The sequence below is a fragment of the Dipodomys merriami genome, unplaced genomic scaffold (genome assembly GCF_024711535.1).
Source record: "Dipodomys merriami isolate MVZ:Mamm:240054 unplaced genomic scaffold, mDipMer1.0.p SCAF_34, whole genome shotgun sequence".
NCBI classification, from domain to species: domain Eukaryota; kingdom Metazoa; phylum Chordata; class Mammalia; order Rodentia; family Heteromyidae; genus Dipodomys; species Dipodomys merriami.
In genome coordinates this window covers 13,717,044-13,729,225 of record NW_027204937.1, presented here as the reverse complement: position 1 = coordinate 13,729,225, position 12,182 = coordinate 13,717,044, and the positions used below count along the sequence as shown (strand labels likewise).

Genomic DNA, 12,182 nt, shown 5'->3' with positions numbered 1-12,182 from the left:
AAAGAGCTGAGGGACAGGGCCTAGGCCCAGAGTTTAGGCCCCACGACTGACAAAAAACAACAACAAAAAAGGAACTTGAAGCAGGAAGATTGAGAGATCTAGGCTAGGCTGGGCTATAGTGAAACCCTGTCTCAAAAACAAAACAAAGAAATGGGGGGGGGGCGGATTATGACCTAGGTTATCCTTGGGAATGGGTCAGTGATGAAGAATAAACACAGAAATAAAAGACCTAGCAATAATAACTATGCCAGGGAGGTGCTCTGAAGGTGGAAGTAAATTCTGAAAAGTGAGTGCAGCAAGTGCAGGATTGTTTAGGAACCCACAACAGGGATCAAGCCAGAAGTCTATGTACATTTCATTTTTCTTCAGCATTTGACTAAAATCTCCAGCTTGCCAACCAGACAATTCCAGGACCACTAGGGAAATCCAGAATACTGAGTGAGCCTTGCTGGGGGGCAGGGGAAGTGCAGCGGTGTCTAGAACCAGATGGAAATGGTACAGCACTAAGAGCACTGTGGCTAACACCACCTGACAGCAAGGTCAGTACAATTCAGTAGGCGGCAGCAGCCCTGGAATAATACAGGTGCAGTTTGTGTGTCAGGTACTGTATTCAGTGGAGGAATGGTAGACCCAGTATAAGTGATTTATGGGATCGGCATGCTCTGGGAGTGGAAAGGAAGAAGTGATCACTTCTCATCAGGATACAGTTTTCTTAAAGAAAGACCCAGACATTCGGAATCTGGGAGCCATTTATTGATGCCAACATTGTTAGAATATCTGCTCTAGTTCATGTATCATTCTTCTTTTGGGGGGATGGGGTCCGGTCGTGGGTCTGGGCCTGGGCGCTGTCCCTCAGCTCTTCAGCTCAAGGCTAGCGCTCTACCACTTGAGCCAAAGCGCCACTTCCGGCTTTTTATCCTTTTTTGCTTATGTGGTGCTGAGGAATCGAACCCAGGGCCTCATGCATGTAAAGCAAGCGCTCTACCACTAAGCCACCTTGCCAGCCCATCACGTATCATTCTTGAGCAAGGCTTTCAGACCTTCTATTTAATTTGCCTCTTATTTTTATTAATTTACTTATTCTTTTGTTGTGGTGGTGGAGGTGGTTCTGGGGCTTGAACTCAGGACCTGCACACTGTCCCTGAGCTTCTTTTATTCAAGGTTAGTATTCTACTATTTGAACCATATCTCCACTTCCAGCTTCTTGCTGGTTAATTGGAGATAAGAGTCTCATGGACTTTCCTGCTCAGGATGGCTTTAAACCATGATCCTCAGATCTCGGCCTCCTGAGTAGCTAGGATTACAGTTGTGGGCCATCAGCACCTGGCTTATTTATTTTTTGAGACAGTCTCACTATAAGGCTAGGCAGTCTTCCAACTCTTGATTCTCCTCCCTGTACCTTCCAGGTGCTGAAATTACTTTGTGTATTCTGCCCAACTTATTTTCCCTTTATATGCTGAATTGCCAGTGTGAAGAAAGAAAAGAAAATGGCTGACCTTCCATCCATAAAAGCTACACCACAGGAGAATGCCGTCTTCTCTTGACAATCTCAGGCTTCTCCTGGCTTTGTAGGTGGTCCAAGAGTCTAGGAAAAATAGCCACAGCTTACAGGATTTTCCTCTTTTGTAATTTAGCACACCAATGGTAACCTTGTCTTCATATATTACTTCTGTGTAGCAATATTAACATTGTAAATTACATGTATTTTCCCAAAAATTTCACAGGGATCTGAACTAACAGTTTAGCTGAAAGTGCTTCTGGGTACTTGGCTTCCATCAGTGTTGATCTGAAGATGAGCTGCTAAAGCTCAAGCAGTGCCTTCCTTATATATGACCTGAGCTACCCCACCCTTCTGAAAGGATAGCAAAGGAGCTTGAGTGTTGTTTGCTTCATCATTCATCTAAATTTTTGCTTAAATTAGGTGTCTCAGTGCCCTAGGAGGTGATATAACCATCGTTTTAAATAGACTGCTTAATCTAAGTTAAGTACTAGAGAGACATAGGTTTAAAAACAGTCCTTGGGGGGCTGGGAAGATGGCTCAGTGATAGAGTGCTTGCTTTGCATGCATGAGGCCCTGGGTTCGATTCTTCAGCACCACATAAACAGAAAAAGCTGCAAGTGGCACTGTGGCTGAAGTTGTAGAGCACTAGCCTTGAGCTGAAGAGCTGAGGGACAGCGCCCAGGCCCAGACAGAGTTCAAGCCCCACGACCAACAAAAAATAAAAAAATAAAAATAGTCTTTGTGGCAGGGTGGAGGTGGGGGCACCAGTGGCTCACACCTGTAGTCCTAGCTACTCAGAAGGCTGAGATCTGAGGATCCTGGTTCAAAGCCAGCCAGGGCAGGAGAGTCTGTGAGACTCTCACCTCCAATAAACCACCGGAAAACTGGAAGTGGTGCTGTGGCTTAAGTGGTAGAGCACTTGTCTTGAGCTGAAGAGCTCAGGGACAGCGCCCAAGCCCAGAGTTCAAGCCCCACAACAACAACAACAACAACAACAACAACAAAACCAGTCCTTGCATTAAAGGACTGTTCATAGTCTACTGAAGGAATCAGCCAGCCAAAGAGATGATTTCAATATAATGTGCTGAGGGCTAAGACAGGTATAAATGCTAGAAGAAGCAAGTACCCCTCCTCAAGAAAGGTGGCAGAGTTGCCAGAGCTTACCGTGAGCTCTTAGGGAGGAGTTTGCTACACATGGTAAAAGCAAAGAGAAAGGTATTTTAAGCAGAGGGTACCACATTGTAGACTGCATGAATATTAAATCAATGAATCCTGGCTTTTCATTCCTTTAAGATGTTTGCAGGCATTGAAGAAAGTTGTTTTTCTCATTTTGGTGACAACTGTGTACAGTATATGAAGATAATTCGGGGGGAGGGGGACTTGAGGAACTTAAAAGAAAAAAAAATGAAGGTCTGGAGGTGTGGCTCAAGAAGTTGAGTACCAGCCAAGCAAACAAAGCCAAGCCAATACAAGGCCCTGAGCTCAACCCCTAGTACCATCAAAAAAAAAAGAAAAAAGAAAAAGAAAAAGGAAGATGAGGATAAAGTACAGTCAAGGAAGAAGAGGAAGGTTTAGGAAAACATTACTTTTTAAGTATCTAATTATGTGCCAGGTATTTTACATGATCTCATTTCATGTCTTATTTTCATCTCATAAATTAAGAAATTGTGGTTCCAATTGGTGAATGAATTTCATCATCCTAACTTTTCCTCAACTCCTGACTCCCATTCTAACACTGCTGGAATCATCCATCTGATTTTTCTGTTCTGGCCACTTCCTCTTTGAGCCTCTCTATCTGGCAGCCCAGAAATCTTTAAGATGTGTAACCTCTAGATGTCAAATCAGACATCTCTTTGAGTTACCATTTCCTCTTATTTGCTCCTTCCACTTGGATCTCCAGCCCGAATTCTGACTTAACTGGCTCAAACGTCTGCTAAGAACTTTCTCTTCCAGAATGATGGAAGGGGTAACATGGACCAAAATGCATTGTACTCACAAATTGATATGTTGAATCTAAACCCCTTTGTACCACTACTTAAAGATTATTAAAATAATCAATTAAAAATTTTTAAAAGGCCAAGCACAGGTGGCTCTTGCCTATAATCAATCCTACCTATTCAGGATCTGAGAATGGAGGTTCAAAGCCAACTAGGGCAGGGAAGTCTGTGAGATTCTTATCCCCAATTAACCAGCAAAAAGCCAGAAGCAGAGCTGTAGCTCAAGTGGTAGCCTCGAACATAAAAGCTCAGGGACAGTGCCCAGGCCCTGAGTTCAAGCCCCAGGACTGGCACCAAAAAAAAGAAAGAAAGAAAGAAAGAAAGAAAAAAAAAAAAGAAAGAAAGGGAAAAAGAAAGAAAGGAAAGGAAAAAGAAAGAAAGGAAAGGAAAAAGAAAGAAAAGAAAATTAAAGAATTTTCTCCTTCCAACCTTGTTCCTTTCCACTGTTCAAAACATAAAACTGGGACATCTTTGACCTTTCCCCTTTGCTTATCCCATGCAATCCTCATCATGACCATGCTGCCTTGCAACATTTCTCACATGCCTTCCCATTTGCCCCACTTCTGTGGTACCACTATAACTGTGGCCATCTTCATTTGTCCTTCAACACTACTGGCCACCTCCTATTCCAGCGCCTATACCTGGCAGCCAAGAAATCTTTAAGATGCATGACCTCTAGAGTCAAATCCATAATCCTTAATCCAGGGAAGATCTGTTCCCTGTCTCCCCTGACCCTCGCCACACCACAGGGGCCTGCATCCGCTCAGTTCACACTTGGCTCCCTCCTCACATGGCTGATTCCGCCTCATCCCTCAGATCTTAGCTTAAATGCCAGTTCCTCAGAGAACACTTCCCAGGCTAAAAAAGATTGTACTTGTTCTTCTATTTATTTTCTTTTTTCTTTTTCAAGTACATATGACAACTTGCAGTAGACATTTACCTGTGCCTTGGTTAAGTGTCTGTCTCTTTCACTGAGTGCAAGCTCTGTGAGGACGGGACTGCAGTCAGCCCTCCAGATCTAGGCCCACATCTACAGAGTCAACAACCTCAGGGGGAAAGTACTTTTTAAAAAATTCCAACTGTTCTGAATACATACAGACCTTTTTTTCTGGTCATTATTCTCTAACAATGCAAGATAATAACATTTTTTGAGCAGCCCTAAAGGGGCAGGCAGAAAATTCTAATGATGCTGGAAGAGAATTCAAGAACTCTGAGCAAGGGAGGGGAGGGGAAGGAACAGAGGCCTGCAGAGTGTTTGATTCCAAAGTGTTTGATTCCTACATACTGCCTCTATCTTTGGGATAGACGGTCTTATAATAATGATTTACATAAAATTTACATTGTAGTGTAAGTAACAGAGATGAATGAAAGTGTGCCACAAGATGTGCATAGGTTATATGCAAATTCTCTGCCACTTTGTAGAAGGGACATGATTTTGATATGGGAATGGGGGATCCTGGAGCCAGTTCCCAAAGATACAGAGAGAAAACTGTATGTCTCTTATTCTCTGCTGAATAAGAAACACTTTATATAGAACCAAGAATAGAATAAACATTCATATGTTTTAGTATATTATGTGATTTTTGTTAAAAGATGTATTAAATGGTATGTGTTCAGGATAAAGAAGTATTTGGATTTAGGGCTGGAGGCATGGCTCCAATGGTGGAGCACCAGGCAAGTGCAAGGCCCTGAGTTCAAATTCCAGTACCACAAAAAGAGAGAGAACGAGTGAGCAAGAGAGGGGGGGGGGCGAGGGGGGAGGGGAAGAAGGAGAGTTTGGATTTAAAGCCACTGCTTCCTGACATCAAAGTCCATGTTCTTTCCTCTTTACCATCCTGTCTTCCAGTGGGTAAAATCTAACATAGACAGCCAGAGAATGGGCATTCCTGGAGTCTGTTTCAGAAAAAGGATGCAGAGCCTTCGAAGATTAATCCCTATCAGAAAGTGAACTCTTGGAAGCTTGAGACCATGTTCTCATTGTTGAATAAAGTGCCTGACATAGAGCAGGTGCTCAATAAACAATGAGTGAATGCATAAATGAACTATGGGAGACTCTCGGGATTCTAATACAAACCAACAGGCAGAGGAAGCTCTTACAGAAGAGGGCAGGGGAGAGGAAGAACAGATTAGTGGAGACATAGAAGGGGTGGAGAGAAATGAAGAAGAGTTTAGTTGTGGAATAATGTACAGAGAAAGGCACAGCCATCAATAGGCCTGCAGTGTTTTGAAAACAATGACAAGTCTGTTCATTCAGCCATTTATTTAATCATTAATTTGACAACTATTTAAAACTGAGTATGTGCTAAGCATCATGCTAGGTAAGATGAACATATAACTGGTCACACAAAGATAAGAAAGGGAAATGGATAAGAAAACAGACATTAAAATGAGGAGTGGAGCCAGGCGCTGGTGGCTCACGCCTGTAATCCTAGCTACTCAGGAGGCTGAGATCTGAGGATCGCAGTTCAAAGCCAGCCCGGGCAGGAAAGACTGTGAGACTCCTATCTCTAATAAACCACCAGAAAACCGGAAGTGGCACTGTAGCTCAAGTGGTAGAGCGCTCGCCTTGAGCTGAAGAGCTGAGGGACAGCACCCAGGCCCAGAGTTCAAGCCCCATGACCGACAAGAAAATAAAATAAAATGAAATAAAATGAGGAGTGGTCATCAACCATTATCAAAGTGGACCACTATCTAAGCTGTGGGGCTTAAGAAGTGGGGGTAGCCAGGCAAAGTGGCTCCTATAGTCTCAGCACTCTGGAAGTAGAAGAAGGATGGAAAGTTTGAGGCCAGTTTGTGCTACATGACAAGTTCAAGGTTAGTTTGGGCTATAATAGCAAGACCTTGTCTCAAAACACACACACACACACACACACACACACACACGCACACACACACACACACACACACACACACACACACACGGACTTGGGGTATAACTCAGTGGTAGATCACTTGCCTGACATGCAAGGCCCTGAGTTTGATCCCTAGCAGGGCAAAAATATGGACAGAAGGCACCAAAACTTCCTAGAGAAAACAATTCCTCTGTCACATCTGCAGAATGGAGAAGTAGGTGCTAGGCTGACTTAAAAGCCAGAGAAAGGGTGTTTCAAACAGGAAATGCTGTATGTAAAAGCCCCGCAGGAAAGGAAAGGGTTCAGAAAATGATAGTTTGGCATTATGGAAATGGTAGTGTTCGGAGCAAGGCATTCCATGAAGAGTGCTAAGAGACCCAAGTCAGAAACCTCCTAGACATTCCACCCTTCTGTCTCCTTCCAAACAGAAGAGATCATATAAAAGCCAAGCAAAGGTGTAAGTCACTGACTCACAGAAGGGCTGTGAGGGGAAAGTGAGAAGCTGCAATCATAGCCTGTTGGACAGAATGGAGTATGACTTCCAGGAACAACTGGTAAGCATGGAAAGCTTTCATTTGGAAGAGTGGTGGTAGTGGTCACATGATCAGATCCACATATTAAATGTAACTCTTGGCTACTGTGAAAAATGGATTTATGGGGACATGACCAGAACCTATCATGTTTTCTGTCACATTTTTTCTCAGATGAGAAAAAATAGAAAAATAAGAAAATACCAAGTCCAGTGTGTGTGTGTGTGTGTGTGTGTGTGTGTGTGTGTGTGTGTGTGTGTGTGTGTGTGTGTGTGTGTGTGTGTGTGTGTGTGACAGAAAGAGACAGACACACTGACAATTGTAGGAAACTCGGTTCTGACCTTTGTGGGTTGTCTGTACCTTGCTACTTCTCTCAGCTCCCTGTGACTGCATACATGCTCTTTCTGCAGTTAAGGCAGGGAGGCCTACCTCTTGTCCATATTACAGTAAAACTAAATTCAAGCCTTTCCTAAACTCCTCTTCTCCAGCCAGATTTAACAGTTCTGTTCTCTGGGATACCATATCACTATGGGCATAACAACTACATTCTAATTACTGTTCTTTTCTTCCAGCTCCCAAACTAAATTCCTCAAGTTATAGGGCTTTGCAAGTTTCTTTGACTTGCAGGTCTCAGTGAATAATAGGAAGATAGGAAGCCCTAGAATACCAGAAGCTGGAGTGATTTAATAATATGAAATTTAATAAATGTAAATTCCTGTGCTGGAATCCAAAACCTCAGCAGCACAAGTACAGAGTAAGAAATCAAGATGGCCCATTCAGGAGTGGAGCATGACTCAAGTGGGAAAGCACTAGCCTAGTAAACGTGAGGCCATTAGGTTCTTCCCTAGTACAGAAAAAAAAATTCAAGATGGCCCATTCCATTCAGCAAACATCTCTTAAAGAACATGCCAAGTAGTGTCTTGTTACTATATAAAGCAAGATATTTGGGAAATACATTATTTGTCTTCATTGAGGCTATAGTTTATAGGATGGTAAACTTTAAATAAACCAATGCTCTAGAGAAAATGGGGAATGTAATAGAGACCTGGTCTAGACTGTCAAGGAAGAACAAGGCTCTCTCTCTCTCTCTCTCTCTCTCTCTCTCTCTCTCTCTCTCTCTCTCTCTCTCTCTCTCTCTCTCTCTCTCTCTCTCTGACCTAAAAGACACTGGACTAAGTCAAGGGCCAGGAGGCAGGAGAGTAGGAGTTGAGATGGGAGACCTGGTTTTCAGCAAATCTCTATTTCTTCCTTGGGTAAGCCTTCCCTAACTCCCCTAAGGAGGTCACATCTCCTGAGACAACATGGATTGCTTTTGCAGAACTTCTCCCTCTTGCAGCTGCATGTTTATTTCTGTCATTCCTCAAGTCATGTCCATGACCCCAACATACATATACACACTGAGGAAACCTGTACCCATCGGTGTATCCTGGTGCTACTAAGTACCTGTCATACAGTAAGTTCTCAATTCATCTCTCCTGGACGGATTAAAGAATAAATGGATAAATTAGCAAGTGAATAAGTGAAGGTGGTATACTACAAGTAGAAAGAAAAAGGAGAAAAGGTTTATATGAGCAACTACTCTGAGAGGGAAATGTAGTTATCTGAGAAAATATGAGCGTGTGGTTGATCATCAAATTATCTGAAATAAGAAATTAGATGCCTAAGACATTGGGTTGTATTAAGAAAAATCTTGCGGGGTACTGGTGGCTCACACCTGTAATCCTAGCTACTAGGAGGCTGAGATCTGAGGATTGAGGTCCAAAACTAGCTTGGGGCAGGAAAGTCCCCGAGACTCTTTCATTTTTTTATTTTTTTTTATTTTTGGCGGTTGTGGGGCTTGAACTCTGGGCCTGGGCGCTGTCCCTCAGCTCTTCAGCTCAAGGCGAGCGCTCTACCACTTGAACTACAGCGTCACTTCCGGTTTTCTAGTGGTTTATTGGAGATAGGAGTCTCACGGTCTCTCCTGCCCGGGCTGGCTTTGAACCGCGATCCTCAGATCTCAGCCTCCTGAGTAGCTAGGATTACAGGCATGAGCCATCGGCGCCCGGCGACTCTTTCATTTTTTTAAAAATATTTTTTGTGCCAATCCTTGGCTTAAATTTAAGGCCTAGGCCTTGAGTCATAGCTCCATTTCGGCTTTGTGTATGTGTGTGTGTAATTTATTGGAAATAAGAGTTTTACAGGCTTTCCTGCCTGAGCTGGCTTTGAATTATCATTTTCAGATCTCAGGCTCCTGAGTAGCTAGGATTACAGTCATGAGCCACTAGCTCAGAAAGTCTATGTGTCTTTTATCTCCAGTTAATCACCACAAAGCCAGAAGAGGAGCTGTGGTTCAAGTAGTAGAGCACTAGCCTTGAGCACCAAAGCTCAGCGACAGTGCCCAGGCTCTGAGTTCAAACACTAGGACAGACAGACAGACAGACAGACAGACAGACAGACACACAGACACACACACACACACACACACACACACACACACACACACACACACACACAGATCTTGTTTCTAATTCACCATACTTCATCCAATGGTATTGTTCTCATTCCTGGAGGCCACGCATTAGAAAGGACTGTGACAAATGTTTGCAAACATTACCCTATGGACACTCCATCACAGAAAAGAAAGATCATGGGATTTTTGAATCAGACATAAATTTGAATTCCAGCTCTATCCCTTTCTACTTGAATTAGATACATCACTTAAGGTCTCAGAATTCTTTTTCTTGTCCATAAAATAGAGACAGTAATATCCAGATTTCTGAAAGCCAAGTTAAATAATATGCAAAATGCTTAAATTACACCTGGCATACAATAAGCACCCAGTAAACATGAATCTTGTATGTATTCAAAGATAAACTCTGGGCTGTTTGAGTTACGGAAGAAGGCTTTTTGAAGAGGGTGAAATCTGAGCTAGTCACTTAAGGACTGGGCTTCTATTTTACAGGAGAAAAGAGAGCAAAGCAACCTTGCCTGAGGGGGTATGAGCAATAACCAAACACAACACTATACTAGACAGAGAGAAGTAAGCAGAGCCTGGATCTAGCTCCAGGCTAGGAATTTTCCTCCTGGCCAGGAACCTTCTTACCTTCCCAACCGGAAGGTAATGCCCCTGAACCATCTCTAACTACTATATCCCACTTTTGAACACAGAGAACAGACTGCTTAGCCTAGGAGAGTTTGCATTCTTGGGCTTGTGTGGTACATGCATTCTACTAATGCAGGTTTAGGCAAATGGTGGGGGGGGGGGGAGAGAGACAAAGAGAGAGAGAGAGAGAGAGAGAGAGAGAGAGAGAGAGAGAGAGAGAGAGAGAGAGAGAGAGAGAGAGAGAGAGAGAGAGAGAGAAATGTTTGCAGGCAGGCTTAGATGCACACAGTTAAGCTCTTAGCCAAAACAAAGCATGCTACCCACACTGGCATCAGAACTTGGCAGTAACCACAGCAGCCTTTGCATAGGGTAGCCTTGGGTATGGAAAGACCAGTAAGGGAGAAGGAAGGCAAGAGATGGGGAAGAACATATGTTCAAAAATAAACACTGCCTCCTGCTAAATGGTCTAGAAAGCATCTGTAAGAGGGGCTCTGGGCAGTGGGGTTTCCGAAGATGGTTAGTGCGGGAATGTTTTGTCTGTAGAGTTGAGGCTGGGGGCTTCCACATCCTGCCCACTGCCACATCTGGGGAAGTCATCTGTGCTGTGCTGATGGCTCCCTGAGCTCTCCTGCTTTAATGGCTCGTGGTGCCGCAAGAAGTGGCCCTGTAATGGCCATTCCAGGCCGCCCTGGGGAAGGGTCTGGGGAAAACCTCAGGCAGCCTATTTGCTTTTCCCCTACTCCAGGCGGTTCACCACCCTTCGCCCCTCGGCCTAGGTGAGCAGCCTACAGAGTTAACATCCTCCAATTGTGAAGAGGTTAAGGAACTAGAGGGCGCTAGTGTTCAGAGGAGGGAAAGGACCTGGTGTTAACTCTTCCTGACTCTATCACCCTGCTAGGCCCATCATCATCAGCTTCTCCTTCTGAGGTAGCTCCATCACATCTCTTTGCAAAAGAAGGAGGTTCAGAGTTATGGAGTCACTTCCAAGCCCAAATAGTGCAGAATAGACAAGCATACCACATTTCTAAAGAACCACTTTGCCTCATGAAGCACAGTACTAGGGAGAGATGCAAAAGGAGAAAGCAAATCGAGGTGCTGAGGGCCTCCTACCATCCTCTTGTCTCCCAAGGCCCTAGAGGGCCTACTAGTAACTTCACTCGCAATCCTTACCTGCCTCTGAGTCTGAGCCTAGTAGCTGCAGGTGCAGACAAACCTGGCTGGTTCCCTTGCCTTGCTGATGTCCCTGAAGAATTACCTGGTTTAGCCTGGGGAGGAGCACAAGTTAAGGAGCATCACTTGTAGATCTATCTACCTGTTGGTTGTAAGGACTGAGCCATGGACCATGGCTTTGGTGAAGGTGAGAACGCTCTTCCCCATCTGGAGCTCAGCCACAGCCTGGCTGGAGTGGAGGCCCAAAAGTGCACAGGGAGAAGCAAGAGGGAGCAGGAGGGGGCACTTGTACTCCCTGCTCTTGGCAAGGGCTCGTAAAGCTGCAGGTGTGAGATGTTGTTATTTAGTCTAGAGCCTGGTATGTGATAGTCCCCGGCCCTCTCTCCTGCGAACTGCCGCCACCACCGACTCTGCTGGCGAGATAATTAGTCCATTACGACTCTGCCACCTCGGGTGGGTGGGGGCAGGGTGAGAGCCCACCCTCAGTCTCCTTGTAATTCAACTTCCTGTGTTTTATGGAAGCAGGCTGTTGGGGACAGAGAGTGAAAGGCTGGTCCTTAGGCTAGGCCAGCCCCTTCCCCAGCTCCCAACCCCCACCCATCCGTGGTTGCTGTGGTGATCAGATGTTATTCTCTGCTTCATAGTCAAACTAATTTGTGAAAGTTTTGTTTGTTTTTACATCTCTTACCTGCTTGGGAAAAGCAAAACAAAACAGAATGCAGGTTGGGTGTTTCTCTTTCCCTGTCTTGCTCAACCATCTCTTCCTCTACATCTCTCCTCTGTCTCTCTCTATTTTTATTACACGCTTATCGCCTTTTTCCCTCCTGCTTTTGAAATTGATTTCCTTTCCTTTCTCCCCCTATTCAGGACCTAAACGCTGAATGTTCGATATTTCATTTGAGACCGCTAATCGCATTACTGCCCTTGACGTTTTACAGATATCATATTATGGGCGCAAATTTGGCAAATTATTAGCGCTGTAATGTATAGCTTGTCAGAGGTATTTAAGACGCTAAGAGCCCAAGGCTTATCGGGGTTAGCAGAGAG

At 44.3% G+C, this 12,182-nt stretch overlaps 1 protein-coding gene across 2 annotated transcripts in view; it reads left to right on the top strand.

Moving 5' to 3' along the window:
- LOC138803418 (E3 ubiquitin-protein ligase RNF220) overlaps positions 1–12,182 on the top strand; it is a 234,927-nt gene that overhangs the window by 97,001 nt on the left and 125,744 nt on the right. The window lies entirely within an intron of this gene.